Source organism: Oncorhynchus tshawytscha, linkage group LG10 (assembly GCF_018296145.1).
Source record: "Oncorhynchus tshawytscha isolate Ot180627B linkage group LG10, Otsh_v2.0, whole genome shotgun sequence".
NCBI classification, from domain to species: domain Eukaryota; kingdom Metazoa; phylum Chordata; class Actinopteri; order Salmoniformes; family Salmonidae; genus Oncorhynchus; species Oncorhynchus tshawytscha.
In genome coordinates, this window is record NC_056438.1 from 898,439 (window position 1) to 926,385 (window position 27,947).

At 45.0% G+C, this 27,947-nt stretch overlaps 1 protein-coding gene and 1 pseudogene across 1 annotated transcript in view; both read left to right on the plus strand.

Moving 5' to 3' along the window:
- Positions 1 to 27,626, plus strand: part of LOC112239428 — a 35,764-nt pseudogene extending 8,138 nt beyond the window's left edge.
- The window catches only part of LOC121847552 (probable ATP-dependent RNA helicase ddx17), a 269,776-nt gene that overhangs the window by 98,435 nt on the left and 143,394 nt on the right, over positions 1 to 27,947 (plus strand). The gene's annotated exons all lie outside the window — the stretch shown is intronic.

Here is a 27,947-nt window from a genome sequence, read left to right on the forward strand (position 1 = left end):
TTGATGACAGTGAATGTGTATTTAGAGGGCAAGTTGGTCAGGATGATATCTATGAGGGATCCCATGTTTACAGATGTAGGGTTGTACCTGGTAGGTTCCTTGACCTAGTGGCATCATCAGTTATATTATTGTATTCATCACTCTTGTTCTATTTTCACCCAGTGGTAGTATTAGATATATTACTGTTTTCATCAGTTATATTACTGTATTCATCAGTTATATTATTGTATTCATCACTACTGTTCTATTTTCACACAGTGGCATCATCAGTTATATTACTGTATTCATCAGTTATATAACTGTATTCATCACTACTGCTCTGTTTTCACCCAGTGGTATCATCAGTTATATTACTGTATTCATCAGTTATATTACTGTATTCATCAGTTATATTACTGTATTCATCACTACTGTTCTATTTTCACACAGTGGCATCATCAGTTATATTACTGTATTCATTAGTTATATTACTGTATTCATTAGTTATATTACCGTATTCATCAGTTATATTCCTGTATTCATCAGTTATATTACTGTATTCATCAGTTATATTACTGTATTCATCAGTTATATTACTGTATTCATCAGTTATATTACTGCATTCCCAGTTATTCTGGGAACCTGGTCTGTAGGACAGGGTAAACACAAAACGGGTAAAGAACATGGCCCACCTTGCCTGATGAGGGTTCAGTCTCCTCGCTGCCAGGATGTACTCCAGGTTGCGGTGGTCAGTCCAGATGAGAAAAGGGTGTTTAGCCCCCTCAAGCCAATGTCTCCACGGTTTCAACGCCTTAACCACAGCCAACAACTCCCACATCATAGTTAAGCTCTGCTGGGCTGAGCTTCTTCGAGAAGAAAGCACAGGGGTGGAGTTTCGGTGGCGTGCCTGAGCGCTGAGAGAGCACGGCTCCTATCCCAGCCTCGGATGCGTCCACCTCCACTATGAATTCCAAAGAGGGATCCGGATGGGCCAGCACTCGAGCCGAAGTAAACAGAGCTCTTGTTGCCCAAAAGCCCTGTCCGCCTCAGCCGACCACAGCAACCTTACAGGACCCCCCTACAGTTGTGAGGTAATGGGCACAGCAACCTGGCCAAAACCCCGGATAAATCTCTGGTATTAATTGGCAAACCCTAAAAATCACTGCACCTCCTTTACCGTGGTGGGAGTTGTCCAATTACGCACGGCTGCAATGCGGTCACTCTACATCTCCACCCCTGATGTGGAAATGCAATACCCTAGGAAGGAGACAGCCTGCTGAAAGAACAGGCATTTCTCAGCCTTGACGTACAGGTCATGCTCCAACAGTCGTCCAAGTACCCTGCACACCAAGGACACATGCTCGACGAGTGTAGCGGAGTATATCAGAATGGCATCTATATACACCACTACACCCTGCACGTGCAGGTCCCTGAAAATCTCGTCTACAAAGGAATGGAAAACTGATGGAGCATTCCTCAACCCGTACGGCATGACAAAGTACTCATAATGCTATGAGGTGGTACTGAACGCTGTCTTCCACTCGTCTCCCTCCCGGATACGCACCAGGTTGTACGCACTCCTGAGATCCAGTTTCGTGAAAAAGCGAAAGAGACTGATTCTCTCCTCATGACTCCCCTACATAACCATGGCCTCCTTGATTAGCCCAGACCCTAATGGTCGACTATCTAGAGAATGTACCGGGAAGGGTCTAACTATGGGAAAATAGGGATCCCTTGTCACGGAATTCTTCCTGGGAAGGAGAGGCGGACCAAAACGCAGCGTGGTTATTTTTATACATCTTTAATAAAGATGATACCTTGAACAATGTATAATACAAAATAAGAAACGTGAAAAAACCGAGACAGCCCTATCTGGTGCAACAAACACAAAGACAGGAACAATCACCCACAAAACCCAACACAAAACAGGCTACCTAAATATGGTTCCAAATCAGAGACAATGACTAACACCTGCCTCTGATTGAGAACCATATCAGGCCAAACATAGAAATAGACAAACTAGACACACAACATAGAATGCCCACTCAGATCCGACCCTGACCAAACAAAACATAGAAACATACAAATCAAACTATTGTCAGGGTGTGACATCCCTAACCTAATGGCTAATGCTCTGTCGATAAAATTCCCAGCTGCTCCTGAATCGACGAGCGTCTTATGCTGGGAATGTGGGGAAAACTCAGGGAAACAAACAGGCACAAACAGTTGATCAACTGAGGACTCTGGATGAGTGTGCTGAAAACTCACTTGAGGTGACGCCAGAGTGTCCTGCCTGTTGCCTCGACTCCCAGAGGAACCAACACGGCACCGACCGGCAATGTGTCCTCTGCGACCACAGATGGCGCACGTGATGGCTCCTCCTCCAGTCTCCCTATGAGCAGCCCCTTCTAACTCCATGGGCACCGGAGCAGGAGTACTGGACGATAGAACCGACAGAGCCCCCTCTGGAAGTCCGCGGGTGACCAGCAGGTTATCCAACCGGATGGACAAATCCACCAGTTGGTCAAAGGAAATTAGGTTAGCTCAAGTCGGACGTCCTCTCGTAGGCTGCATCGATATCGGTGAGGGCCCTGTCGTTCCAGCCTGTTCCGGCGGCCAAGGTCCGGTTAAATACAAGTAGATTAATTGGGGAAATGAAAACCAGGTGTGTATGGAAACAAGACAAGTGGAGCGGCAATGGCTAGAAAGCCGGTGACGTCGATCGCCGAACGCTGCCAAAACAAGGAGAGGGCCTGACTTCGGCAGAAGTCGTGACGATAATATTTGTTGTAATATTTGTTCATCTTTTCAGGGGCATGAAAGTTAAATTGTAGATAACTCTGCAATGCTTGTTTGAAAAAGAGAGATACTTTTTTCAAAGTATCATTTTCAATTAATCGAAATTGAGACATGGAAATCTGCACAAAGGCAAAAATGCCATTTTTAAACAACGGATGAGCTTTAGTTCCTGTATTTCCATTGTTAGTCTCTTTAGACAGAAACTGTTTTTTATTATTGATGAATATTGAATTGAATTACCTCTGAAGGTACATTTAAAGGTATCCCAAACAATAAGGGGATTTGCTGAACCTATATTATATTGGAAAAATTCAGTTCTGAATTATTTTGTCTTAGTTAAAAATAAGTTGTCCTCGTGTAAACTTTGATTACATTTCCAATATTCCCATCCACATGGAAATCCTATAAGAGTTATGTGAAGGCCAATTAGATGATGATCTGATCGCATTTGATGATGATCCGATCGCACTTCATCTAGGGATGGAGACGGCTTCATTTCATTACTATGGGGACGGCTTCATTTCATTACTATGGAGAAGGCTTCACTTCATTACTATGGAGACGGCTTCATTTCATTACTATGGAGACGGCTTCACTTCATTACTATGGAGACGGCTTCACTTCATTACTATGGAGACGGCTTCACTTCATTACTATGGAGACGGCTTCACTTCATTACTATGGAGATGGCTTCACTACAGAACTTCACTACATTACTATGGAGACAGCTTCACTACAGAGCTTCAATTCATTACAATTGAGACGTCTTCACTACATTACTATGGAGACGGCTTCAATACATAGCTTCACTGCATTACTATGGAGATGGCTTCACTACAGAACTTCAATACATTACTATGGAGACGGCTTCACTACGTTACTGTGGACTTCACTACATTACCACACGTTACCACATTGGTGTAAAGAATCTTTGGTAATAGAATCCTTGGTAGAAAGAATCCTTGGTAGTAAGATTCCTTGGCAGGAATATTCCTTGGTAGTAAGAACCCTTGGAAGTAGATTCCTTGGTAGTAAGAATCCTTGGCAGTAAGAATCCTTTATAGTAGATTCCTTGGTAGTAAGAATCCTTGGTTTTCAGAATTCTCTGTAATTTTAATCCTTTGCAGTAAAAATTGTTGGTAGTAAGACTTCTTGAAGTAGAATCCTTGGCAGTAATAATCCGTGGCAGTAAGCATCCCTTGAAGTGAAAGGCCTTGGTAGTAGTATTCTTGGCAGTAACAATCCTTGGTGGTAAGAATCATTGGCAGTAAGATGCCTTGGTAGAAATAATCCTGAGGGGTGGCAGCGTAGCCTAGTGGTTAGAGCGTTGGACTAGTAACCGGAAGGTTGCAAGTTCAAACCCCCGAGTTGACAAGGTACAAATCTGTCATTCTGCCCCTGAACAAGCAGTTAACCCACTGTTCCTAGGCTGTCATTAAATAAAGGTAAAATAAAAAAAATAATTGCTGGATGTAAGAAAACTTTATAGTAGAATCCTTGGCAGTAGGAATACTTGGCAGTGAGGTTCAGTAAGGTGCCTTGGTAGAAATAATCCTGAGCAGTAGGAATCCTTGGGAGTAAGAATCCAAGTTAGTAGAATCCTTGGCAGTATTTTATTTGTATTTATTTTTACCTTTATTTAACTAGGCAAGTCAGTTAAGAACAAATTCTTATTTTCCATGACGGCCTAGGAACAGTGGGTTAATTGCCTGTTCAGGGGCAGAACGACCATATGAGCTCGAGGATATGAACTTGCAACCTTTCAGTTACTAGTCCAACACTCTAACCACTAGGCTACCCTGCCGCTCCAATCCTTTACCGTAAGAATCCTTGGTAGTAGAATCCATGGCAGTAAGAATCCTTAGTAGTAAGAATCCTTGGTAGTAAGAAACCTTAGTTGTAGAATCCTTGGCAGTAAGAATCCTTGGCAGTATAATCCTTGGTAGTAAGAATCCTTGGCAGTAAGAATCCTTGACAGTAAGAATCCTTTATAGTAGATTCCTTAGTAGTAAGAATCCTTGGTTGTCAGAATTCTCGGCAGTAAGAATCCCTTGATATTATTAATCCTTGGCAGTAAGAATCGTTGGTAGTAAGAGTTCTTGGTAGAAGAATCCTTGGTGTTAAGAATACTTGGTAGTAAGAATCCTTGGCAGTAAGAATCCTTGGCTGTAAGAATCCTTGGTAGAAGAATCCTTGGTGTTAAGAATACTTGGTAGTAAGAATCCTTGGCAGTAAGAATCCTTGGCAGTGAGGTTCATTGGCAGTAAAATGCCTTGGTAGAAATAATCCTGAGCAGTAGGAATCCTTGGAAGTAAGAATCCATGGCGGTAAGAATCCATGTTAGCAAGAATCCTTGGTAGTAAGAATTCTTGGTAGTAGGATCCTTGGCAGTAAGAATCCTAGTTAGTAGAATCCTTGGCAGTAAGAATCCGTGTCAGTAAGAATCCTTGGTAGTAAGAATCCTTAGTTGTAGAACTTTTGTCAGTAAGAATCATTAGCAGTATAATCCTTGGTAGTAAAATCCTTGATATTAAAATCCTTGGTAGTATAATCCTTGGTAGTAAAATCCTTGATATTAAAATCCTTGGTAGTATAATCCTTGGCAGTAAGAATCCTTGGCAGTAAGAATCCTTGGTAGTAGATTTGTTGGCAGTATGAGATCTTGGCTGTAAGAATCATTTTCAGTAAGAATCCTTGGCAGTAGGATTCCTTGGCAGTAGGAATTCTTGGCAGTAAGAATCCTTGGCAGTTAGAATGCTTGGTAATAGAAACCCTTGGTAGTAGAATCCTTGGTAGTAGAATCCTTGGTAGTAGAAACCTTGGTAGTAGAATCCTTGGTAGTAGAATCCTTGGTAGTAGAATCCTTGGCAGTAAGAATCCTTGGCAGTAAGAATCCTTGGTAGTAAAATCCTTGGTGGTAAAATCCTTGATAGTAGAATCCTTGGCAGTAAGAATCCTTGGTAGTAAGAATCCTTGGTAGTAAGAATCCCTCATAGTAATAGGACTCCTTGGTAGTAGGACTCCTTCCAGAATAATTTGGTCCAAAATCGGGTTGTAGGTTTGGACTGTTGATTTTGAAGCTTATGTTGTGAAGGAGTTTCCTACATATGTCCTTTTCAAAAAATCTAAGTTTATCTAACTCTAAATGCTGATAGAGTCAGGAGCTTATCTTCTCATGACCTTCTCTCTCTCTCTCTCTCTTCAGTTCTCTCTCTTACAGCCTCTCTGAGTGTCAGTCCTGACAGATCTCAGTTCTTTGAATATGAGTCTGTCTCTCTGAGCTGTGAGGTTCAGGGGAACTCTGCTGGATGGAGAGTGGTGAGGAACACAGAGAGAGGAATCCTTTCAGAGTGTAAAACTGACTGGGGAGAACTACAAGGGTCTTCATGCAACGTGTCACTAATACCATCAGACAGTGGAGTGTACTGGTGTGAGTCTGGGTCTGGAGAACACAGCAATGCTGTCAACATCACAGTACCTGGTATGTCCACAAACACCATCTACTAACAATATAGTGTTTAGTGGTTCATCTGGTTTCAGATAGCGGATGTTATGTTTATATATGATGTTTATATATTATATACAGCTGGAGCTGTGATCCTGGAGAGACCTGTTTATATATTATATACAGCTGGAGCTGTGGTCCTGGAGAGACCTGTTTATATATTATATACAGCTGGTGCTGTGGTCCTGGAGAGACCTGTTTATATATTATATACAGCTGGTGCTGTGATCCTGGAGAGACCTGTTTATATATTATATACAGCTGGAGCTGTGATCCTGAAGAGACCTGTTTATATATGATGTTTATATATTATATACAGATGGATCTGTGATTCTGGTGAGACCTGTTTATATATGATGTTTATATATTATATACAGCTGGAGCTGTGATCCTGGAGAGACCTGTTTATAGATGATGTTTATATATTATATACAGCTGGTGCTGTGATCCTGGAGAGACCTGTTTATAGATGATGTTTATATATTATATACAGCTGGTGCTGTGATCCTGGAGAGACCTGTTTATATTTGATGTTTATATATTATATAGCAGCTGGAGCTGTTTATATATGATGTTTATATATTATATACAGCTGATCCTGGAGAGACCTGTTTATATATGATGTTTATATATTATATACAGCTGGAGCTGTGATCCTGGAGAGCCCTGCCCTTCCTGTGACTGAGGGAGATTCTGTGACTCTGCGCTGCAGATATCAGGGAACTCCCTCTGACCTCACAGCTGTTTTCTACAAAGATGGATCCCTCATCAGGGCTGAGACTACAGGAGAGATGACCATCCCTACAGTATCCAAGTCAGATGAAGGACTCTACAAGTGTTCCAGCTCTGAAGGAGAATCACCAGAGAGCTGGATGACTGTGACTGGTGAGAATATGAGAAACCTTGACATTCAGATTATCTGGTTCTTCTTTACACTGTTCAGTGGTGCTGAAACCTGCATTATAAACGGGGTGGTTCCAGCCTTGAATGCTGATTGGCTGGAAGTAGTGGAATATCAGACCGTATACACCGGTGATGACAAAACATTTATTTTTACTGCAATAATTATTACATTGGTAACTTGTTTATAATAGCAATAAGGCACCTCAGGGGGTGTGTGGTGTATGGCCAATATACCAAGACCTAAGGCAGCATTCAGGCACTCTGTTGCATCGTGCTTAAGAATAGCCCATACCCGTGGTATATTGGTCATATACCACACCCCCTCCGTGCCATATTGCTTAATTATTAACTGTGTGGTTCTGAATGCTGATTGGCTGGAGGCCGTGGTATACTACGGGTATGCTACAAAACATGTATTTTTATGCTGAGATTCAGGAGCTCATGACTTTGTCTCTCTCTCTCTGTTGCATTCTCTGTCTGTCTTTATCAATCAATTTCTCTCTCTTTCTCTCTCTCTCATCTCCATCGCTTTCTCTGTCTCTCTCTTTATCAATCCATCCCCCCCCTCTCTCTCTCTCTCTGTCTCTCTCTCTCTCTTCTTTTCTCTCTCTCTCTTCTTTTCTCTCCCCCCTCTCTCTCTCTCGCTCTCTCTCTCTCCAGATTTCTCTCTTCCAGCCTCTCTGAGTGTCAGTCCTGACAGATCTCAGTTCTTTGAATATGAGTCTGTCTCTCTGGGCTGTGAGGTTCAGGGGAACTCTGCTGGATGGAGAGTGGTGAGGAACACAGAAGAGGAATCCTTTCAGAGTGTAAACTGACTGGGGAAAACAACAAGGGTCTTCATGCATTGTGTCACTAATACCATCAGACAGTGGAGTGTACTGGTGTGAGTCTGGGTCTGGAGAACACAGCAATGCTGTCAACATCACAGTACATGGTATGTCCACAAACATCATCTACTAACATTATAGTGTTTAGTGGTTCATCTGGTTTCAGATAGCTGATGTTATGTTAATAAATTATGTTTATATATAATATGCAGTTGGAGCTGTGATCCTGGAGAGACCTGTTTATATATGATGTTTATATATTATATACAGCTGGAGCTGTGATCCTGGAGAGACCTGTTTATATATGATGTTTATATATTATATACAGCTGGAGCTGTGATCCTGGAGAGACCTGTTTATATATGATGTTTATATATTATATACAGCTGGAGCTGTGATCCTGGAGAGACCTGTTTATAGATGATGTTTATATATTATATACAGCTGGAGCTGTGATCCTGGAGAGACCTGTTTATATATGATGTTTATATATTATATACAGCTGGAGCTGTGATCCTGGAGAGCCCTGCCCTTCCTGTGACTGAGGGAGATTCTGTGACTCTGCGCTGCAGATATCAGGGAACTCCCTCTGACCTCACAGCTGATTTCTACAAAGATGGATCCCTCATCACGACTGAGACTACAGGAGAGATGACCATCCCTACAGTATCCAAGTCAGATGAAGGACTCTACAAGTGTACCAACTCTGAAGGAGAATCACCAGAGAGCTGGATGACTGTGACTGGTGAGAAGATGAGAAACCTTGACATTCAGATTATCTGGTTCTTCTTTACACTGTTCAGTGGTGCTGAAACCTGCATTATAAACGGGGTGGTTCCAGCCTTGAATGCTGATTGGCTGGAAGTAGTGGAATATCAGACCGTATACACCGGTGATGACAAAACATTTATTTTTACTGCAATAATTATTACATTGGTAACTTGTTTATAATAGCAATAAGGCACCTCAGGGGGTGTGTGGTGTATGGCCAATATACCAAGACCTAAGGCAGCATTCAGGCACTCTGTTGCATCGTGCTTAAGAATAGCCCATACCCGTGGTATATTGGTCATATACCACACCCCCTCCGTGCCATATTGCTTAATTATTAACTGTGTGGTTCTGAATGCTGATTGGCTGGAGGCCGTGGTATACTACGGGTATGCTACAAAACATGTATTTTTATGCTGAGATTCAGGAGCTCATGACTTTGTCTCTCTCTCTCTGTTGCATTCTCTGTCTGTCTTTATCAATCAATTTCTCTCTCTTTCTCTCTCTCTCATCTCCATCGCTTTCTCTGTCTCTCTCTTTATCAATCCATCCCCCCCCTCTCTCTCTCTCTCTGTCTCTCTCTCTCTCTTCTTTTCTCTCTCTCTCTTCTTTTCTCTCCCCCTCTCTCTCTCTCGCTCTCTCTCTCTCCAGATTTCTCTCTTCCAGCCTCTCTGAGTGTCAGTCCTGACAGATCTCAGTTCTTTGAATATGAGTCTGTCTCTCTGGGCTGTGAGGTTCAGGGGAACTCTGCTGGATGGAGAGTGGTGAGGAACGCATTAAGAGGAATCCTTTCAGAGTGTAAAACTGACTGGGGAGAACAACAAGGGTCTTCATGCATTGTGTCACTAATACCATCAGACAGTGGAGTGTACTGGTGTGAGTCTGGGTCTGGAGAACACAGCAATGCTGTCAACATCACAGTACATGGTATGTCCACAAACATCATCTACTAACATTATAGTGTTTAGTGGTTCATCTGGTTTCAGATAGCTGATGTTATGTTAATAAATTATGTTTATATATAATATGCAGTTGGAGCTGTGATCCTGGAGAGACCTGTTTATATATGATGTATATATATTATATACAGCTGGAGCTGTGATCCTGGAGAGACCTGTTTATAGATGATGTTTATATATTATATACAGCTGGAGCTGTGATCCTGGAGAGACCTGTTTATATATGATGTTTATATATTATATACAGTTGGAGCTGTGATCCTGGAGAGACCTGTTTATATATGATGTTTATATATTATATACAGCTGGAGCTGTGCTCCTGGAGAGACCTGTTTATAGATGATGTTTATATATTATATACAGCTGGAGCTATGATCCTGGAGAGCCCTGCCCTTCCTGTGACTGAGGGAGATTCTGTGACTCTGCGCTGCAGATATCAGGGAACTCCCTCTGACCTCACAGCTGATTTCTACAAAGATGGATCCCTCATCACGACTGAGACTACAGGAGAGATGACCATCCCTACAGTATCCAAGTCAGATGAAGGACTCTACAAGTGTACCAACTCTGAAGGAGAATCACCAGAGAGCTGGATGACTGTGACTGGTGAGAAGATGAGAAACCTTGACATTCAGATTATCTGGTTCTTCTTTACACTGTTCAGTGGTGCTGAAACCTGCATTATAAACTGGGTGGTTCTTCTTTACACTGTTCAGTGGTGCTGAAACCTGCATTATAAACTGGGTGGTTCTTCTTTACACTGTTCAGTGGTGCTGAAACCTGTATTATAAACTGGGGGGGTCCAGCCCTGAATGCTGATTGGCTTGAACCTGTGGTATATCAGACCATATAAGACGGTGTGACAAAACATTTATTTTACTGCTCTAATTATGTTGGTACCCAGTTTATAATAGCATCAAACCTCTGGGGTTTGTGGTATATTGCTAATATATCACGGCTAAGGGCGATACGTCGTCCTCAGAATAGCCTTTAGCCGTATATTGGGTATATTGGACATATAGCACACCCCCTCGGGCCTTAATGCTTCAATATGTACTGATGTGGTCTTACACTGTATTTGCTGTAACTAACCATAAAAATATACTGAACATTTACATTATGAACAGAATACTGAACATTATGAACAGAATAACATGAAATATACTGAACATTATGAACAGAATAACATGAAAATATACTGAACATTATGAACAGAGTAACATGAAAATATACTGAACATTATGAACAGAGTAACATGAAAATATACTGAACATTATGAACAGAGTAACATGAAAATATACTGAACATTATGAACAGAATAACAGGGAATGTATACTGAACATTATGAACAGATACATACTGGTACATGAAGATATATATATAATGTGTGTGTATTTTCTTGCCATATCCATGTTTCTCCATTTTATTTATTCATGTCTCTCTCCATCACCATCTCCAGTGTTGTTCATGTCTCTCTCCATCACCATCTCCAGTGTTGTTCATGTCTCTCTCCATCACCATCTCCAGTGTTGTTCATGTCTCTCTCCAGCACCATCTCCAGTGTTGTTCATGTCTCTCTCCAGCACCATCTCCAGTGTTGTTCATGTCTCTTTCCAGCACCATCTCCAGTGTTGTTCATGTCTCTCTCCAGCACCATCTCCAGTGTTGTTCATGTCTCTTTCCAGCACCATCTCCAGTGTTGTTCATGTCTCTCTCCAGCACCATCTCCAGTGTTGTTCATGTCTCTCTCCATCACCATCTCCAGTGTTGTCTCCAGTGTCTCATGTCTTTCCAGCACCATCTCCAGTGTTGTCCATGTCTCTCTCCAGCACCATCTCCAGTGTTGTTCATGTCTCTCTCCAGCACCATCTCCAGTGTTGTTCATGTCTCTCTCCAGCACCATCTCCAGTGTTGTTCATGTCTCTTTCCAGCACCATCTCCAGTGTTGTTCATGTCTCTCTCCAGCACCATCTCCAGTGTTGTCCATGTCTCTCTCCAGCACCATCTCCAGTGTTGTTCATGTCTCTTTCCAGCACCATCTCCAGTGTTGTTCATGTCTCTCTCCAGCACCATCTCCAGTGTTGTTCATGTCTCTCTCCATCACCATCTCCAGTGTTGTTCATGTCTCTCTCCAGCACCATCTCCAGTGTTGTTCATGTCTCTTTCCAGCACCATCTCCAGTGTTGTTCATGTCTCTCTCCATCACCATCTCCAGTGTTGTTGATGTCTCTTTCCAGCACCATCTCCAGTGTTGTTCATGTCTCTCTCCAGCACCATCTCCAGTGTTGTTCATGTCTCTCTCCATCACCATCTCCAGTGTTGTCCATGTCTCTCTCCATCACCATCTCCAGTGTTGTTCATGTCTCTTTCCAGCACCATCTCCAGTGTTGTTCATGTCTCTCTCCAGCACCATCTCCAGTGTTGTTCATGTCTCTCTCCATCACCATCTCCAGTGTTGTTCATGTCTCTCTCCATCACCATCTCCAGTGTTGTTCATGTCTCTTTCCAGCACCATCTCCAGTGTTGTTCATGTCTCTCTCCATCACCATCTCCAGTGTTGTTCATGTCTCTTTCCAGCACCATCTCCAGTGTTGTTCATGTCTCTCTCCAGCACCATCTCCAGTGTTGTTCATGTCTCTCTCCATCACCATCTCCAGTGTTGTTCATGTCTCTTTCCAGCACCATCTCCAGTGTTGTTCATGTCTCCTTCCAGCACCATCTCCAGTGTTGTTCATGTCTCTCTCCAGCACCATCTCCAGTGTTGTTCATGTCTCTCTCCAGCACCATCTCCAGTGTTGTTCATGTCTCTTTCCAGCACCATCTCCAGTGTTGTTCATGTCTCTTTCCAGCACCATCTCCAGTGTTGTTCATGTCTCTTTCCAGCACCATCTCCAGTGTTGTTCATGTCTCTCTCCAGCACCATCTCCAGTGTTGTTCATGTCTCTCTCCAGCACCATCTCCAGTGTTGTTCATGTCTCTTTCCAGCACCATCTCCAGTGTTGTTCATGTCTCTTTCCAGCACCATCTCCAGTGTTGTTCATGTCTCTCTCCAGCACCATCTCCAGTGTTGTTCATGTCTCTCTCCAGCACCATCTCCAGTGTTGTTCATGTCTCTCTCCAGCACCATCTCCAGTGTTGTTCATGTCTCTCTCCAGCACCATCTCCAGTGTTGTTCATGTCTCTCTCCAGCACCATCTCCAGTGTTGTTCATGTCTCTCTCCAGCACCATCTCCAGTGTTGTTCATGTCTCTCTCCAGCACCATCTCCAGTGTTGTTCATGTCTCTCTCCATCACCATCTCCAGTGTTGTTCATGTCTCTCTCCAACACCATCTCCAGTGTTGTTCATGTCTCTCTCCATCACCATCTCCAGTGTTGTCCATGTCTCTATCCAGCACCATCTCCAGTGTTGTTCATGTCTCTCTCCAGCACCATTTCCAGTGTTGTCCATGTCTCTCTCCAGCACCATCTCCAGTGTTGTCCATGTCTCTACCAGCACCATCTCCAGTGTTGTCCATGTCTCTACCCAGCACCATCTCCAGTGTTGTTCATGTCTCTCTCCATCACCATCTCCAGTGTTGTTCATGTCTCTCTCCATCACCATCTCCAGTGTTGTCCATGTCTCTCTCCATCACCATCTCCATTGTTGTCCATGTCTCTACCCATCACCAACTCCAGTGTTGTCCATGTCTCTCTCCATCACCATCTCCAGTGTTGTTCATGTCTCTACCAGCACCATATCCAGTGATGTCCATGTCTCTCTCCAGGACCATCTCCAGTGTTGTCCATGTCCCTCTCCAGCACCATCTCCAGTGTTGTTCATGTCTCTCTCCAGCACCATCTCCAGTGTTGTTCATGTCTCTTTCCAGCACCATCTCCAGTGTTGTTCATGTCTCTTTCCAGCACCATCTCCAGTGTTGTTCATGTCTCTTTCCAGCACCATCTCCAGTGTTGTCCATGTCTCTCTCCAGCACCATCTCCAGTGTTGTTCATGTCTCTCTCCAGCACCATCTCCAGTGTTGTTCATGTCTCTCTCCAGCACCATCTCCAGTGTTGTTCATGTCTCTTTCCAGCACCATCTCCAGTGTTGTTCATGTCTCTCTCCAGCACCATCTCCAGTGTTGTTCATGTCTCTCTCCAGCACCATCTCCAGTGTTGTTCATGTCTCTCTCCAGCACCATCTCCAGTGTTGTTCATGTCTCTCTCCAGCACCATCTCCAGTGTTGTTCATGTCTCTCTCCAGCACCATCTCCAGTGTTGTTCATGTCTCTCTCCAGCACCATCTCCAGTGTTGTTCATGTCTCTCTCCAGCACCATCTCCAGTGTTGTTCATGTCTCTCTCCAGCACCATCTCCAGTGTTGTTCATGTCTCTCTCCATCACCATCTCCAGTGTTGTTCATGTCTCTCTCCATCACCATCTCCAGTGTTGTTCATGTCTCTCTCCAGCACCATCTCCAGTGTTGTTCATGTCTCTCTCCATCACCATCTCCAGTGTTGTTCATGTCTCTCTCCAGCAGCATCTCCAGTGTTGTTCATGTCTCTCTCCATCACCATCTCCAGTGTTGTTCATGTCTCTCTCCATCACCATCTCCAGTGTTGTTCATGTCTCTCTCCATCACCATCTCCAGTGTTGTTCATGTCTCTCTCCATCACCATCTCCAGTGTTGTCCATGTCTCTCTCCATCACCATCTCCATTGTTGTCCATGTCTCTACCCATCACCAACTCCAGTGTTGTCCATGTCTCTCTCCATCACCATCTCCAGTGTTGTTCATGTCTCTACCAGCACCATATCCAGTGATGTCCATGTCTCTCTCCAGGACCATCTCCAGTGTTGTCCATGTCCCTCTCCAGCACCATCTCCAGTGTTGTCCATGTCTCTCTCCAGCACCATCTCCAGTGTTGTCCATGTCTCTCTCCAGCACCATCTCCAGTGTTGTCCATGTCTCTCTCCAGCACCATCTCCAGTGTTGTCCATGTCTCTACCCAGCACCATCTCCAGTGATGTCCATGTCCATCTCCAGTGTTGTCCATGTCTATCTCCAGTGTTGTCCATGTCTCTCTCCAGCACCATCTCCAGTGTTGTCCATGTCTCTCTCCAGCACCAACTCCAGTGTTGTCCATGTCTCTACCAGCACCATCTCCAGTGTTGTCCATGTCTCTATCCAGCACCATCTCCAGTGTTGTCCATGTCTCTACCAGCACCATCTCCAGTGTTGTCCATGTTTCCACCAGCACCATCTCCAGTGTTGTCCATGTCTCTACCAGCACCATCTCCAGTGTTGTCCATGTCTCTATCCAGCACCATCTCCAGTGTTGTTCATGTCTCTCTCCAGCACCATCTCCAGTGTTGTCCATGTCTCTCTCCAGCACCATCTCCAGTGTTGTCCATGTCTCTACCAGCACCATCTCCAGTGTTGTCCATGTCTCTACCCAGCACCATCTCCAGTGTTGTCCATGTCTCTATCCAGCACCATCTCCAGTGTTGTCCATGTCTCTATCCAGCACCATCTCCAGTGTTGTCCATGTCTCTACCAGCACCATCTCCAGTGTTGTCCATGTCTCTACCAGCACCATCTCCAGTGATGTCCATGTCTCTCTCCAGCACCATCTCCAGTGTTGTCCATGTCTCTACCAGCACCATCTCCAGTGTTGTCCATGTCTCTATCCAGCACCATCTCCAGTGTTGTCCATGTCTCTACCAGCACCATCTCCAGTGATGTCCATGTCTCTCTCCAGCACCATCTCCAGTGTTGTCCATGTCTCTACCAGCACCATCTCCAGTGTTGTCCATGTCTCTCTCCAGCACCATCTCCAGTGTTGTCCATGTCTCTACCAGCACCATCTCCAGTGTTGTCCATGTCTCTATCCAGCACCATCTCCAGTGTTGTCCATGTCTCTATCCAGCACCACCATCTCCAGCACCATCTCCAGTGATGGCCATGTCTCTCTCCAGCACCATCTCCTGTGATGTCCATGTCTCTCTCTCCAGCACCATCTCCAGTGTTGTTCATGTCTCTCTCCAGCACCATCTCCAGTGATGTCCATGTCTCTCTCCAGCACCATCTCCAGTGATGTCCATGTCTCTCTCCAGCACCATCTCCAGTGTTGTCCATATCTCTACCCAGCACCATCTCCAGTGATGTCCATGTCTCTCTCCAGCACCATCTCCAGTGTTGTCCATGTCTCCAACCAGCACCATCTCCAGTGTTGTCCATGTCTCCACCCAGCACCATCTCCAGTGTTGTCCATGTCTCCAACCAGCACCATCTCCAGTGTTGTTCATGTCTCTAAAAAGCACCATCTCCAGTGTTGTCCATGTCTCTACCCAGCACCATCTCCAGTGTTGTCCATGCCTCTCTCCATCACCATCTCCGGTGTTGTCCATGTCTGTACCCAGGCTTCTGTTTAGTCTAATGGTGTGGTCTCCCTACCTGTTGGTGTCCATCATACTGCAGGTGGGGTCTCTCTATCTGTAAATAATTATATCGTAATAATATATTGCTCATAATATTGGTGTCATTCTTTCTCCAACTCCCATTCCATCTCCAGCAGTCCCAGTATTGTCCATGTCTCCACTCAGGCTGCTGTGTAGTCTACTGGTGGGGTCTCCCTACCTGCTGCTGACCATCATACTGCTGGTGAAAGGCTGCAGGAGCAGGACTCAAGGTGAGATCCTCAGTTTATACAGGATCGCCTCATTCCAACAGAATACAGTGCCCTCCACTAATGTTGGCACCCTTGTTAAATATGAGCAACATTTTTATTTAAATCATCTTGGTCTTTAATTAAAAACATTCACAAAAATCAAAAATATAATTGAAGTGAAATGATTGAAAAAAATATTTTGCTCCAGAACATTATTATTATTGTTATTATTATATTGTATTATTATTATTATTAAACATAAATTCTTATGACTGAAGTATATTCCTACAGGATGCGGGAGGCTTGTTTGGAGTCTCTGATATTTATGAAAAATACAAATCAAATCAAATATATTTATAAAGGCCTCTTACATCAGCTAATATATCAAAGTGCTGTACAGAAACCCAACCTAAAACCCCAAACAGCAAGCAATGCAGGTGTAGAAGTACGGTGGCTAGGAAAAACTCTCTAGAAAGGCCGGAACCTAGGAAGAAACCTAGAGAGGAACCAGGCTATGAGGGGTGGCCAGTCCTCTGCTGGCTGTGCCGGGTGGAGATTATAACAGAACATGGCCAAGATGTTCAAATGTTCATAAATGACCAGCATGGTCAAATAATAGTAATCACAGTGAACAGGTCAGGGTTCCATAGCCGCAGGCAGAACAGTTGAAACTGGAGTAGCAGCACAGCCAGGTGGACTGGGGACAACAAGGAGTCATCATGCCAGGTAGTCCTCAGGCATGGTCCTAGGGCTCAGGTCCTCTGAGAGAGATAAATAAATAAAGAGAGATTTAGAGAGAGCATACTTAAATTCACACAGGACACTGGATAAGACAGGAGAAATACTCCAGATATAACAGACTGACCCTAGCCCCCCGACGCATAAACTACTGCTGCATAAATACTGGAGGCTGTGACAGGAGGGGTCAGGAGACACTGTGGCCCCATCTGATGATACCCCCAGACAGGGCCAAACAGGCAGGGGCAGGTCGGAGTCCGAAAGGTACAGGGCGGCAGGCAGGCTGAATGGTATGGCAAGTGGGCTCAGTGTCAGGGCAGGCAGATTAGGTCAGAACAAGGAGGACTAGAAAACAGGGACTAAAAGACAGGAGTATGGAACAACACGCTGGTAGACTTGACGAGACAAGACGAATTGGCAACTGGCAGACAGAAGACGCCGGCATAAATACATAGGGGATAATGGGGTGCCGGCGATGACAACCGGACCTCTCCTCTGGGCCATAGCCCTCCCAGTCAACCAGGTATTGGTTGACTGCGCCGAGGTCGAACACTCAGGAGGCGTCTCACACATTAATCATAATCAATCAGTGAGCTTGGAGTGCTCGGAGACCGGGCCAAATCTGGGACAAACATCCGGTTAGCCCCCCCCCCCGCTCCGAGGCCCTTGATACCCCAGACAACTGTAGCAGCAAGACATGAGGTGAGGTGGATGGTCTCAGAGCAGATCTATACAAGCGAGAGAAAGCGTCAAGCTTCACATTCTTGGAACCTGGGCGGTAGGAGATGGTAAAGTTGAATCTGGTGAATAACAGAGCCCAACGGTTCTGTCTAGAATTAAGGCGCTTGACGGTGTGGAGATATTCTAAATTATTATGGTCGGTACACTCCAGGGTGCTGTAACCCCGAATGAAGCGGCGGTAGAAATTAGAAATTAGAAAATCCCAGGAAACATTGCAACTGCACCCTAGAGGGTTGGGGCCAATCCACCACTGCTCTCAACTTTTCAGAATACATCAGAACATTCCCTTCAGCGATGACTTATCGATGACTTATCCCAGAAAGGAGATAATGGAATTCGCATTTCTTTCACAAACAAAAACTCCAGGAGACATGGACATGTTGTTGAGCAGAACGGGAGAAAACAAGGATGTCATCGAGGTAGACAAACCAATACAACATGTCACGGAGCACATCATTGACCAGGACCTGGAACACTGTGGGAGCGTTGGAGTCCAAACGGAATGACCAGGTACTCATAGTGTCCGTTAGCTGTGTTGAAGGCTGTCTTCCACTTGTCTCCTTCGCGTATCCGAACTAGACATTCCAAAGGTCCAACTTGGAAAAGATGGTTGGAGAAAATTGAAACCCGAGGAGAGGAGTGGTAAAGGGTAGCAATTCTTAAATGTTATTGAGGTCCCGATAGTCATGGATGCAGGGTCTTGTCCTTCTTTTCCACAAAGAAGAAGCCTGTGCCGTCAGTTAAGGCAGGAGGACAAATGCTCCCAGCAGCCAGAGAGTCCTCAATGTATTTCTCCTTGGTCTCAGGGCCAGACAGGGAATATAGCCGCCCACTAGGCAGTGTGGTTCCCAGGAGGAGGGCAATCGTAGGGACGATGCAGAGGAAGGGAGGTGGTGCAAGCCTAGCTAAAAACCTCCAGGAGGTCCTGTTACTCTGCGGGAGAAAAACAAGGCTTTACCAGAGCCCAGAAGAGCCCAGAGGAGGACGTTCCGGGTGTTCCGGGGCAGGCTGCGCCGCCTTAATACTAAGTGAGTGGCAGAATGGGCTCCAGCCCAGGATGGAACTGGTGGTCCAGTCTATAACAGTGTTGTGCCTCTGGAGCCATCAAAATCCCAAAACAGGAACATGGGGAGATTCAATGAGAAGAAGCTCTATGGATTGCCTGACACTCGCAGGTTAATGGGAACCATACTGTGAGTGACTCTGCTAATGGAGCATCCGTCCATGGGAATGGAGAGGAGTTGTGTTGAGATACCCAGCTCAGATACCAGAGTAGCATCTATGAAGCTCTCATCGGCCCCAGACTCAACCGGAGAGATTTAGACCAGTCACCCCACAGCAGGATAACATGGAAAGGGGTACTAATAATAGACAGGTGGATATGTAATGTCCTGTAGCACCACAATAGAGGCAACTGTTGGAGTTAAGCCTGCATAATCATTCCTGAGGCAACAATCTAGCTCTGCCCAGTTGCATAGGCTTTGGAGTAAGTTTTCCATTCTCAATGACTGCCGAGGGGACTCGGGTGACCTCGGATCCTCTCTGAAATACAGGCTTCGGGGACTTCCGGGGTTCTTCGGGGGTGAGCAAGCAGTCGTGGATGAACGAGTGGAGCCGAGAACAGACCTACCTCAGACCTCCCTTCGGCGCCCATCGACCCTTATGGTTAAGGCTATGAGGGAGTTGAGGTCCAAGGGGTAACTCCAGAGCTGCGAGCTGGTCTTTCATCTCCTCTGATAATCCATGAAGAAAGGTAGCGAACAGAGACTCCGGGTTCCAGGCACCCCCGCGGCCAACCTGCAAAAGTCTAGCGCGTAGTCTGCCACACTACGGGGTCTTGACGTAATCGAAGTAGCTTTCGGGCCGCCTCTCTCCCAGACACCGGAGAATCGGACACCTTCCTCACCTATGCCATGAAATCCTCCAGACAATGGCGGATTATTGCTCCCAAACCGCCGTAGCCCAGTTGAGCGCCCTACCAGACATTAGCGTTGTCAGATACGCTATTTTTGAACGATCCGAAGAGAAAAATAGCTGCAGCTCAAAGATGAGGGAGCACTGGGAAAGAAACGCCCGGCAGGTTCCAGGGTCCCCAGCATAGCGCTCCGGAGGAGGTAAGCGGGGTTATCGGGAAGCCGGGGTAGGCTGTATCACCCCTGAGTGTCTGGGAGTCTCAGTTGTGGCATGCTGCCTGATAGATAGTCCACGGAATTGCTCCAGTAATGTTTTGAAACCCTGGTCATGGTGTCCTGCCAGCATATGGAGTCCTTCCATAAGGTTCTGGAGAAGCTCCTCTTGTCTTCCAATGGTGGCTCCATGCATGGAGACAGTGTTGTGGAGCTGGTCTGAGTCTGCTGGGTCAGTCATGGCCAGTTCGTACTATAACGACACAGGATGAAACCCAGATGGAAGGCAGATGGATCGAGTCTTTGATATTTATTAAAATACAAGGGATAAACAAGAGGCAGGTCGGGGAAGTCTGTAAACCAGGTCAGAATACAAATACGGTACAGGGCGGAAGTCATGCTCGAGGTCAGGGCAGGCTGAATGGTACGGCAGGCGGGCTCAGTGTCAGGGCAGGCAGAATGGTACGGCAGGTGGGCTCAGTGTCAGGGGGCTCAGTGTCAGGGCAGGCAGAATGGTACGGCAGGCGGGCTCAGTGTCAGGGCAGGCAGAATGGTACGGCAGGCGGGCTCAGTGTCAGGGCAGGCAGAATGGTACGGCAGGCAGTGGCAGGGCAGGCTGAATGTCAGTGTCAGGGCAGGGAAACAGGCGGGCTCAAGACAGAAAAGCGGAAGGGACTAGAAAAAGGGACTAGAAAAAACAGAAGTACAGAACAACATGCTGGTAGGCTTGACGAGACAAGACGATCTGGCAACACAGGCAGACTGAAATCACCGGTATAAATACACAGGGGATGGGAACAAATGGGAGACACCTGGTGGGGGTGGAGACAAGCACAAGATGAAACAGATCAGGGACAGATCAGATCAGACAATTCCCATTCATATTTTATGTTTTTAAGTTCACCTGAGTGATTAGGAACACTTAAGTGGTAAGTCATGACTTCCTGTTTCACTGGTGTAATAATATGAGGTGACACACAGGCCAAGTTCCCATAGTCATTCATCACTATGGGAAAGACCAGAGAATACAGTAACGATGTGCGACAAAAGGTTATTGAGCAAATCAGGAAATGGCTATAAGAAAATAGCTCAACGGTTGAAAGTTTAAAGCACCTGGAGATGTTAACAATCGGCCTGGAAGAGGACGTGTGTCTATATTGACCCCAGACACAGTGAGGATGATGGAGCGTACAAGCGTGGACCACAGAATCTGAAGGATCTGGAGAGATTCTGTATGGAGGAATGGTCAGATCCCTTGACATGTGTTCTCCAACCAATATGCATTATAGAAGACTCATAGCTGTTGTCTTGCAAAGAGAGGTTGCACAAAGTACTGAATGTATTTGAGAAATATATTTGTTTTATAAAAAATTATTTTTACATTAAATTATTTTACTTTACATAAAGGTTACATTTTTGTGAATATCTTGAATGAAAGACCAAGAGGATAAACAATGAATAGGTTTTTTTCACAGCCCGTTTTGCTCATATTTAGCCAATATTAGTGAAGTGCACTTGTACCTGTAAATCAGAATTATTTGTATGTAAATGAAGAATAAAAATAATAATAATGAACAATGACTCACAATACTGCAGTAACTCTGAACCATGTTTAAAGTGTTGATAACTGTATCTCTGATTGAACCATGTTTAAAGTGTTGATAACTGTATCTCTGATTGAACCATGTTGTAAAGTGTTGATAACTGTATCTCTGATTGAACCATGTTGTAAAGTGTTGATAACTGTATCTCTGATTGAACAATGTTGTAATGTGTTGATAACTGTATCTCTGATTGAACCATGTTGTAAAGTGTTGATAACTGTATCTCTGATTGAACCATGTTGTAATGTGTTGATAACTGTATCTCTGATTGAACCATGTTGTAAAGTGTTGATAACTGTATCTCTGATTGAACCATGTTGTAATGTGTTGATAACTGTATCTCTGATTGAACCATGTTGTAAAGTGTTGATAACTGTATCTCTGATTGAACCATGTTGTAAAGTGTTGATAACTGTATCTCTGATTGAACCATGTTGTAAAGTGTTGATAACTGTATCTCTGATTGAACCATGTTGTAAAGTGTTGATAACTGTCTGTTTAGGGGAAACCAGGGTACCCAGGAAGACACACCAAGACCAATTAGGTGAGTCTCTACCTTACAACACAACAGCTGCAGGGGCACAATATGGTATTCTGAACACAGTGTGTACGGTATTATATTACCTCTTAGTAGAAGTAGAAAGTAGGATGGATTAGATTAGAGTCAATTAGAGTCAACAAAGGCAAATGACAGAGGGAGTATATATACAGTGAAACCAGGTGTGTGTAATGATGACGAGACCGGGGGATGATGAGTGAAGGGCGTTCGGCAAAAGGTAAAAAGTAAAAGGCCGGCGACGCCAAACGCCTGAGCTGGACAGGAAGGGAAAGAGAAAGAGAAGGCTGCCACAATAATGTAACTGATATGAATTCATGCATTTAGGAGTAAATATCCAAGGTATTGATAACGAGTAAATAGCCCAGGAATTGATAAGGAGTAATTAGCCCAGGTAAATAGCCCTGGTATTGATAAAGAGTAAATAGCCCTGGTATTGATATTTTGTAAATTGCCCTGGTATTGATACAGTGGGGCAAAAATATTTAGTCAGCCACCAATTGTGCAAGTTCTCCGACTTAAAAAGATGAGAGAGGCCTGTAATTTTCATCATAGGTACACATCAACAGACGAAATGAGAAAAAAAATCCAGAAAATCACATTGTTGGATTTTTAATTAATTTATTTGCAAATTATGGTGGAAAATAAGTATTTGGTCAATAACAAAAGTTTATCTAAATACTTTATTATATACCCTTTGTTGGCAATGACAGAGGTCAAATGTTTTCTGTAAGTCTGCACAAGGTTTTCACACACTGTTGCTGGTATTTTGGCCCATTCCTCCATGCAGATCTCCTCCAGAGCAGTGATGTTTTGGGGCTGTTGCTGGGCAACACGGACTTTCAACTCCCTCCAAAGATTTTCTATGGGGTTGAGATCTGGAGACTGGCTAGGCCACTCCAGGACCTTGAAATGCTTCTTAAGAAGCCACTCCTTCGTTGCCCGGGCAGTGTGTTTGGGATCCTTGTCATGCTGAAAGACCCAGCAACATTTCATCTTCAATGCCCTTGCTGACTGAAGGAGGTTTTCACTCAAAATCTCACGATACATGGCCCCATTCATTCCGTCCTTTACATGGATCAGTCATCCTGGTCCCTTTGCAGAAAAACAGCCCCAAAGCATGATGTTTCAACCCCCATGCTTCACAGTAGGTATGGTGTTCTTTGGATGCAACTCAGCATTCTTTGTCCTCCAAACACGACGAGTTGAGTTTTTACCAAAAAGTTATATTTTGGTTTCATCTGACCATATGACATTCTCCCAATCTTCTTCTGGATCATCCAAATGCTCTCTAGCAAACTTCAGACGGGCCTGGACATGTATTGGCTTAAGCAAGGGGACACGTCTGGCACTGCAGGATTTGAGTCCCTGGAGGCGTAGTGTGTTACTGATGGTAGGCTTTGTTACTTTGGTGGATCCCACCTCTGTGTCATACAGCCGAGACAATGCGTCTGCCTTAACGTTCTGGGAGCCTGGTCTGTAAGAAAGAGTAAACACAAACGAGTGAAAAACATGGCCCACCTTGCCTGGCGAGGATTCAGTCTCTTCGCCTGCCAGATGTACTCCAGATTGCGGTTGTCAGTCCAGATGAGAAAAGGGTGTTTAGCCCCCTCAAGCCAATGCCTCCACACCTTCAAGGCTTCTACGACAGCTAACAGCTCTCGGTTCCCCACATCATAGTTTCGCTTCGCCGGGCTGAGCTTCTTCGAAAAGAAAGCACAGGGGCGAAGCTTCAGTGGCGTACCCAAACGCTGAGAGAGCACTGCTCCTATCCCAGCTTCGGATGCGTCCACCTCAACTATGAATGGCAAAGAGGGATCCGGATGAGCCAACACAGGCACCGAGGTAAACAGAGTCTTCGGTGCCCAAAAGCCCTGTTCGCCTCAGCCGACCACTGCAAGCGCATCGGGCCCCCCTTTAGCAGTGAGGTAATGGGTGCAGCCACCTGACCAAAACCCAGGATAAACCTCCGGATAGTAATTGGCAAACCCCAAAAAACGCTGCACCTCCTTTACCGTGGTTGGAGCCGGCCAATTACGCACGGCTGTAATGCGGTCACTCTCCATCTCCACTCCTGAAGTGGAAATCCGATGCCCTAGGAAGGAGCTGGATTGTTGGAAGAACAAGCATTTCTCAGCCTTGACATATAGATCATGCTCCAACAGGCGACCAAGCACCCTGCGCACCAGGGACACATGCTCGGCGCGTGTAGCGGAGTATATCAGAATATCATCGATATACACCACTACGCCCTGCCCGTGCAGGTCCCTGAAGATCTCGTCTACAAATGATTGGAAAACTGATGGAGCATTCATCAACCCATATGACATGACAAGGTACTCATAATGACCTGAGGTGGTGCTAAATGCAGTCTTTCACTCATCACCCTTCCTAATACGCACCAGATTGTATGCACTCCTGAGATCCAATTTTGTAAAAAACGTGCCCCGTGCATTAACTCAATAACCGTATTGATCAGAGGTAGCGGGTAACTATATTTCACTGTGATTTTATTAAGACCTCGATAATCAATGCACGGGCGTAAACCGCCATCCTTTTTTTCACAAAAAAGACACTCGAAGAGACGGGTGAAATGGATGGCTGAATGAACCCTGATGCAGGGATTCAGAGACATATGTCTCCATAGCCTCCGTCTCCGCTTGCGACAGGGGATACACGTGACTCTTGGGAAATGCAGCGTCTACCAGGAGATCTATCGCACAATCCCCCCGTCGATGGGGTGGTAATTGAGTCGCCTTCTTTTTACAGAAGGCGAGAGCCAAATCGGCATATTCGGGGGGAATGCGCACGGTGGAGACCTGGTCTGGACTTTCCACCGTAGTAGTACCAACGGAAACCCCTAAACACCTACCTGAGCACTCTCGCGACCACCCCGTGACAGCCCTCTGTGGCCAAGAAACAGTGGGGTTATGGCAAGCTAACCAGGGTAGGCCTATCACCACAGAATACGCAGGACAATCAATAAGGAAAAGACTAATCTTCTCCTTGAGACCGAGACAAACATTAGTGCAACAGAGGGCTCTGGATGAGAATGGTGCCTACTCACCTGGGGTGATGCCAGAATGCCCTGCCTGCCTTATCTATTCCCAGAGGAACCAACCCGGCACCAACCAGCAGTGTGCCCTCTGCGACCATGAATGGTGCTCGAGCGGGAACCCCCTCCGGTCTCCCTGTGCACCATCCCTCCCAATTCCATAGGTTCGGGAGAGAGGGTGCAGGAGGATGGAACAACCAGACCCCGATCTAGACGTCCACGAGAAGCCAGCATGTTGTCCAGCCTGATGGACATGTCCACTAGCTGGTCGAAGGTGAGGGTGGTGTCTCTACAGGCCAGCTCCCGACGGACGTCCTCGCGTAGACTACAACGGTAATGGTCGATCAGGGCCCTGTCACTCCATCCAGCGCCGGCAGCCAAGGTCCTAAACTCCAAAGCAAACTCCTGTGCACTCCTCGTCTCCTGCGTCAGATGATAGAGGAGCTCCCCCGCTGCTTTGCCTTCAGGTGGATGATCGAATACTATCCGGAATTGGCGGGTGAACTCCTCAAATGGTCCAACGCCGCATCCTCCTTTCTACACACAGCGCTGGCCCATTCCAGGGCTTTCCCGGTGAGGCATGAGACGAGGGCGTAACTCTTCTCACGGTCAGATGGTACTGGGGAGACCATGGCCAGATACAAGTTCAGCTTAAGGAGGACACCCTGGCAGCCGGCAGTATCTCCGTTGTTCCCGTGGGTAGGGATAAATGGATCTTCGGTTCCGGGGAAAAAGCGTTCAAGGGAGATTCCGGTTGTGGTGGTGGTGGTGGTGCTGGAGAAACTCCCTGTCTCTCCCAGCGATCCATATTCTGGACAATGCGATCCATGACGGAGCTTAAACAGTCAATCTCCTCCGCTTGTTCCCGAACGCGTTCCTCCACCTCCATGAGCGTAGTGTCCTCTCCTGCTGACTTCATATATATTGGTCAGAGATTCTGTCAGGTAGAGTGTAAAATTGAGTATTTTAATAAATGTCCAATTAACATGCTCCATAACACTAAATAGAAAAATTAATATAAACAAATATGGGTACAAAGACCCGTCGCGCACCTATACAAAAAACACTACATTGACAATAAACAATCTCTGACAAAGACATGAGGGGAAACAGAGGGTTAAATACACAACAGGTAATGAATGGGAATGAAAACAGGTGTGTGGGAAGACAAGACAAAACCAATGGAAAATGAAAAATGGATCAATGATGGCTAGAAGACCAGTGACGTCGAACGCCGAGCACCGCCCGAACAAGGAGAGGCAACGACTTCGGCAAAAGTCATGACAACAATTTTGTTTCTGGTGTCCTTTGACAGCTCTTTGGTCTTGGCTATAGTGGAGTTTGGAGTGCGACTGTTTGAGGTTGTGGACAGATGTCTTTTATACTGATAACAAGTTCAAACAGGTGCCATTAATACAGGTAACGAGTGGAGGACAGAGGAGCCTCTTAAAGAAGAAGTTACAGGTCTGTGAGAGCCAGAAATCTTGCTTGTTTGTAGGTGACCAAATACTTATTTTCCATGAAAATTACAGGCCTCTCTCATCTTTTTAAGTGGGAGAACTTGCACAATTGGTGGCTGACTAAATACTTTTTTGCCCCACTGTATGGGAGAGCTGGAAATAAGCAGGAGCCCCATTGGAAGTAATTTGATAGGATTCTAAGTAGCACAGTATTGACTAGTAAATCATCTGATATGATTTACATTTCTTAGTGGTTCTGTATTGGATAAGTAAATACATAGCCACACTGATGAACTACTTCTGTGTTGAACAGGTGATCGTGTTGAAGAAAAGTGAGGCTGAGATCACCTGATCACCATAACAACCATCAGAATGGAACTCATGGAATTCTAATGTAGAACTGTGAGTCACAATGCTGTATGTTGTTACATTGTAGCTCCACCTGCTGGAACAATAGTGGCATTTGATCAAATGTGATCTATTAACTGATACATGTATTATTCTGATTGGAATGTGTTTTAATATAATGTGTGTTGTATTATTCATTCAGCATCTGTCCTTTAACATCAGTCATATACTGGTCATATACTGTATAGCATTATGGTTGATACATTGTAAATGCCTTCACATCTCATGTCTATACAGATCAACTGATAGGTGTTGTGGTTCAGGCATTATTGTTACAGGTTCAGTATAATGTTATACCGTTACATGTTACAGAGATAGAAAACATACAGGAGAGGAGAATACACTTTTATAATTATTTACTATATTTTCCAATTTTGGTCTCTACAGTAGTACATCATTATTTGGTTTTATTTAAACGTGAAACTAATGTAGGCCTATTGTTTTATTGTGGTTGTTTTGTGCAAAACCATTCTTTTTCATTTAATCATCTAGCTAAGATTTAGCTTTTGTCTTTGTAGCATATGGAGTTAGATAAATTACTTTCCTCAATCATGTAGCCTGTTTTTTTAATCTGTTCTGAATGACGTCACAACCACTCTGTTTTAATCCAGTTTCCCCCTACAGCCCCCAGGGCCTTAAGTATCTTCTAAATGCTCCATTCCAGGTTGCCTCTACAACCCACAGGGTCTTGGGCATTCATTACATGATCAAAGTATGTGGACACCTGCTCATTGAACATCTCATTCCAAAATCATGGGCATTAATATGGAGTTTGTCCCCCTTTGCTGCTATAACAGCCTCCACTATTCTGGGAAGGCTTTCCACTAGATGTTGGAACATTGCTGCTATAACAGCCTCCACTATTCTGGG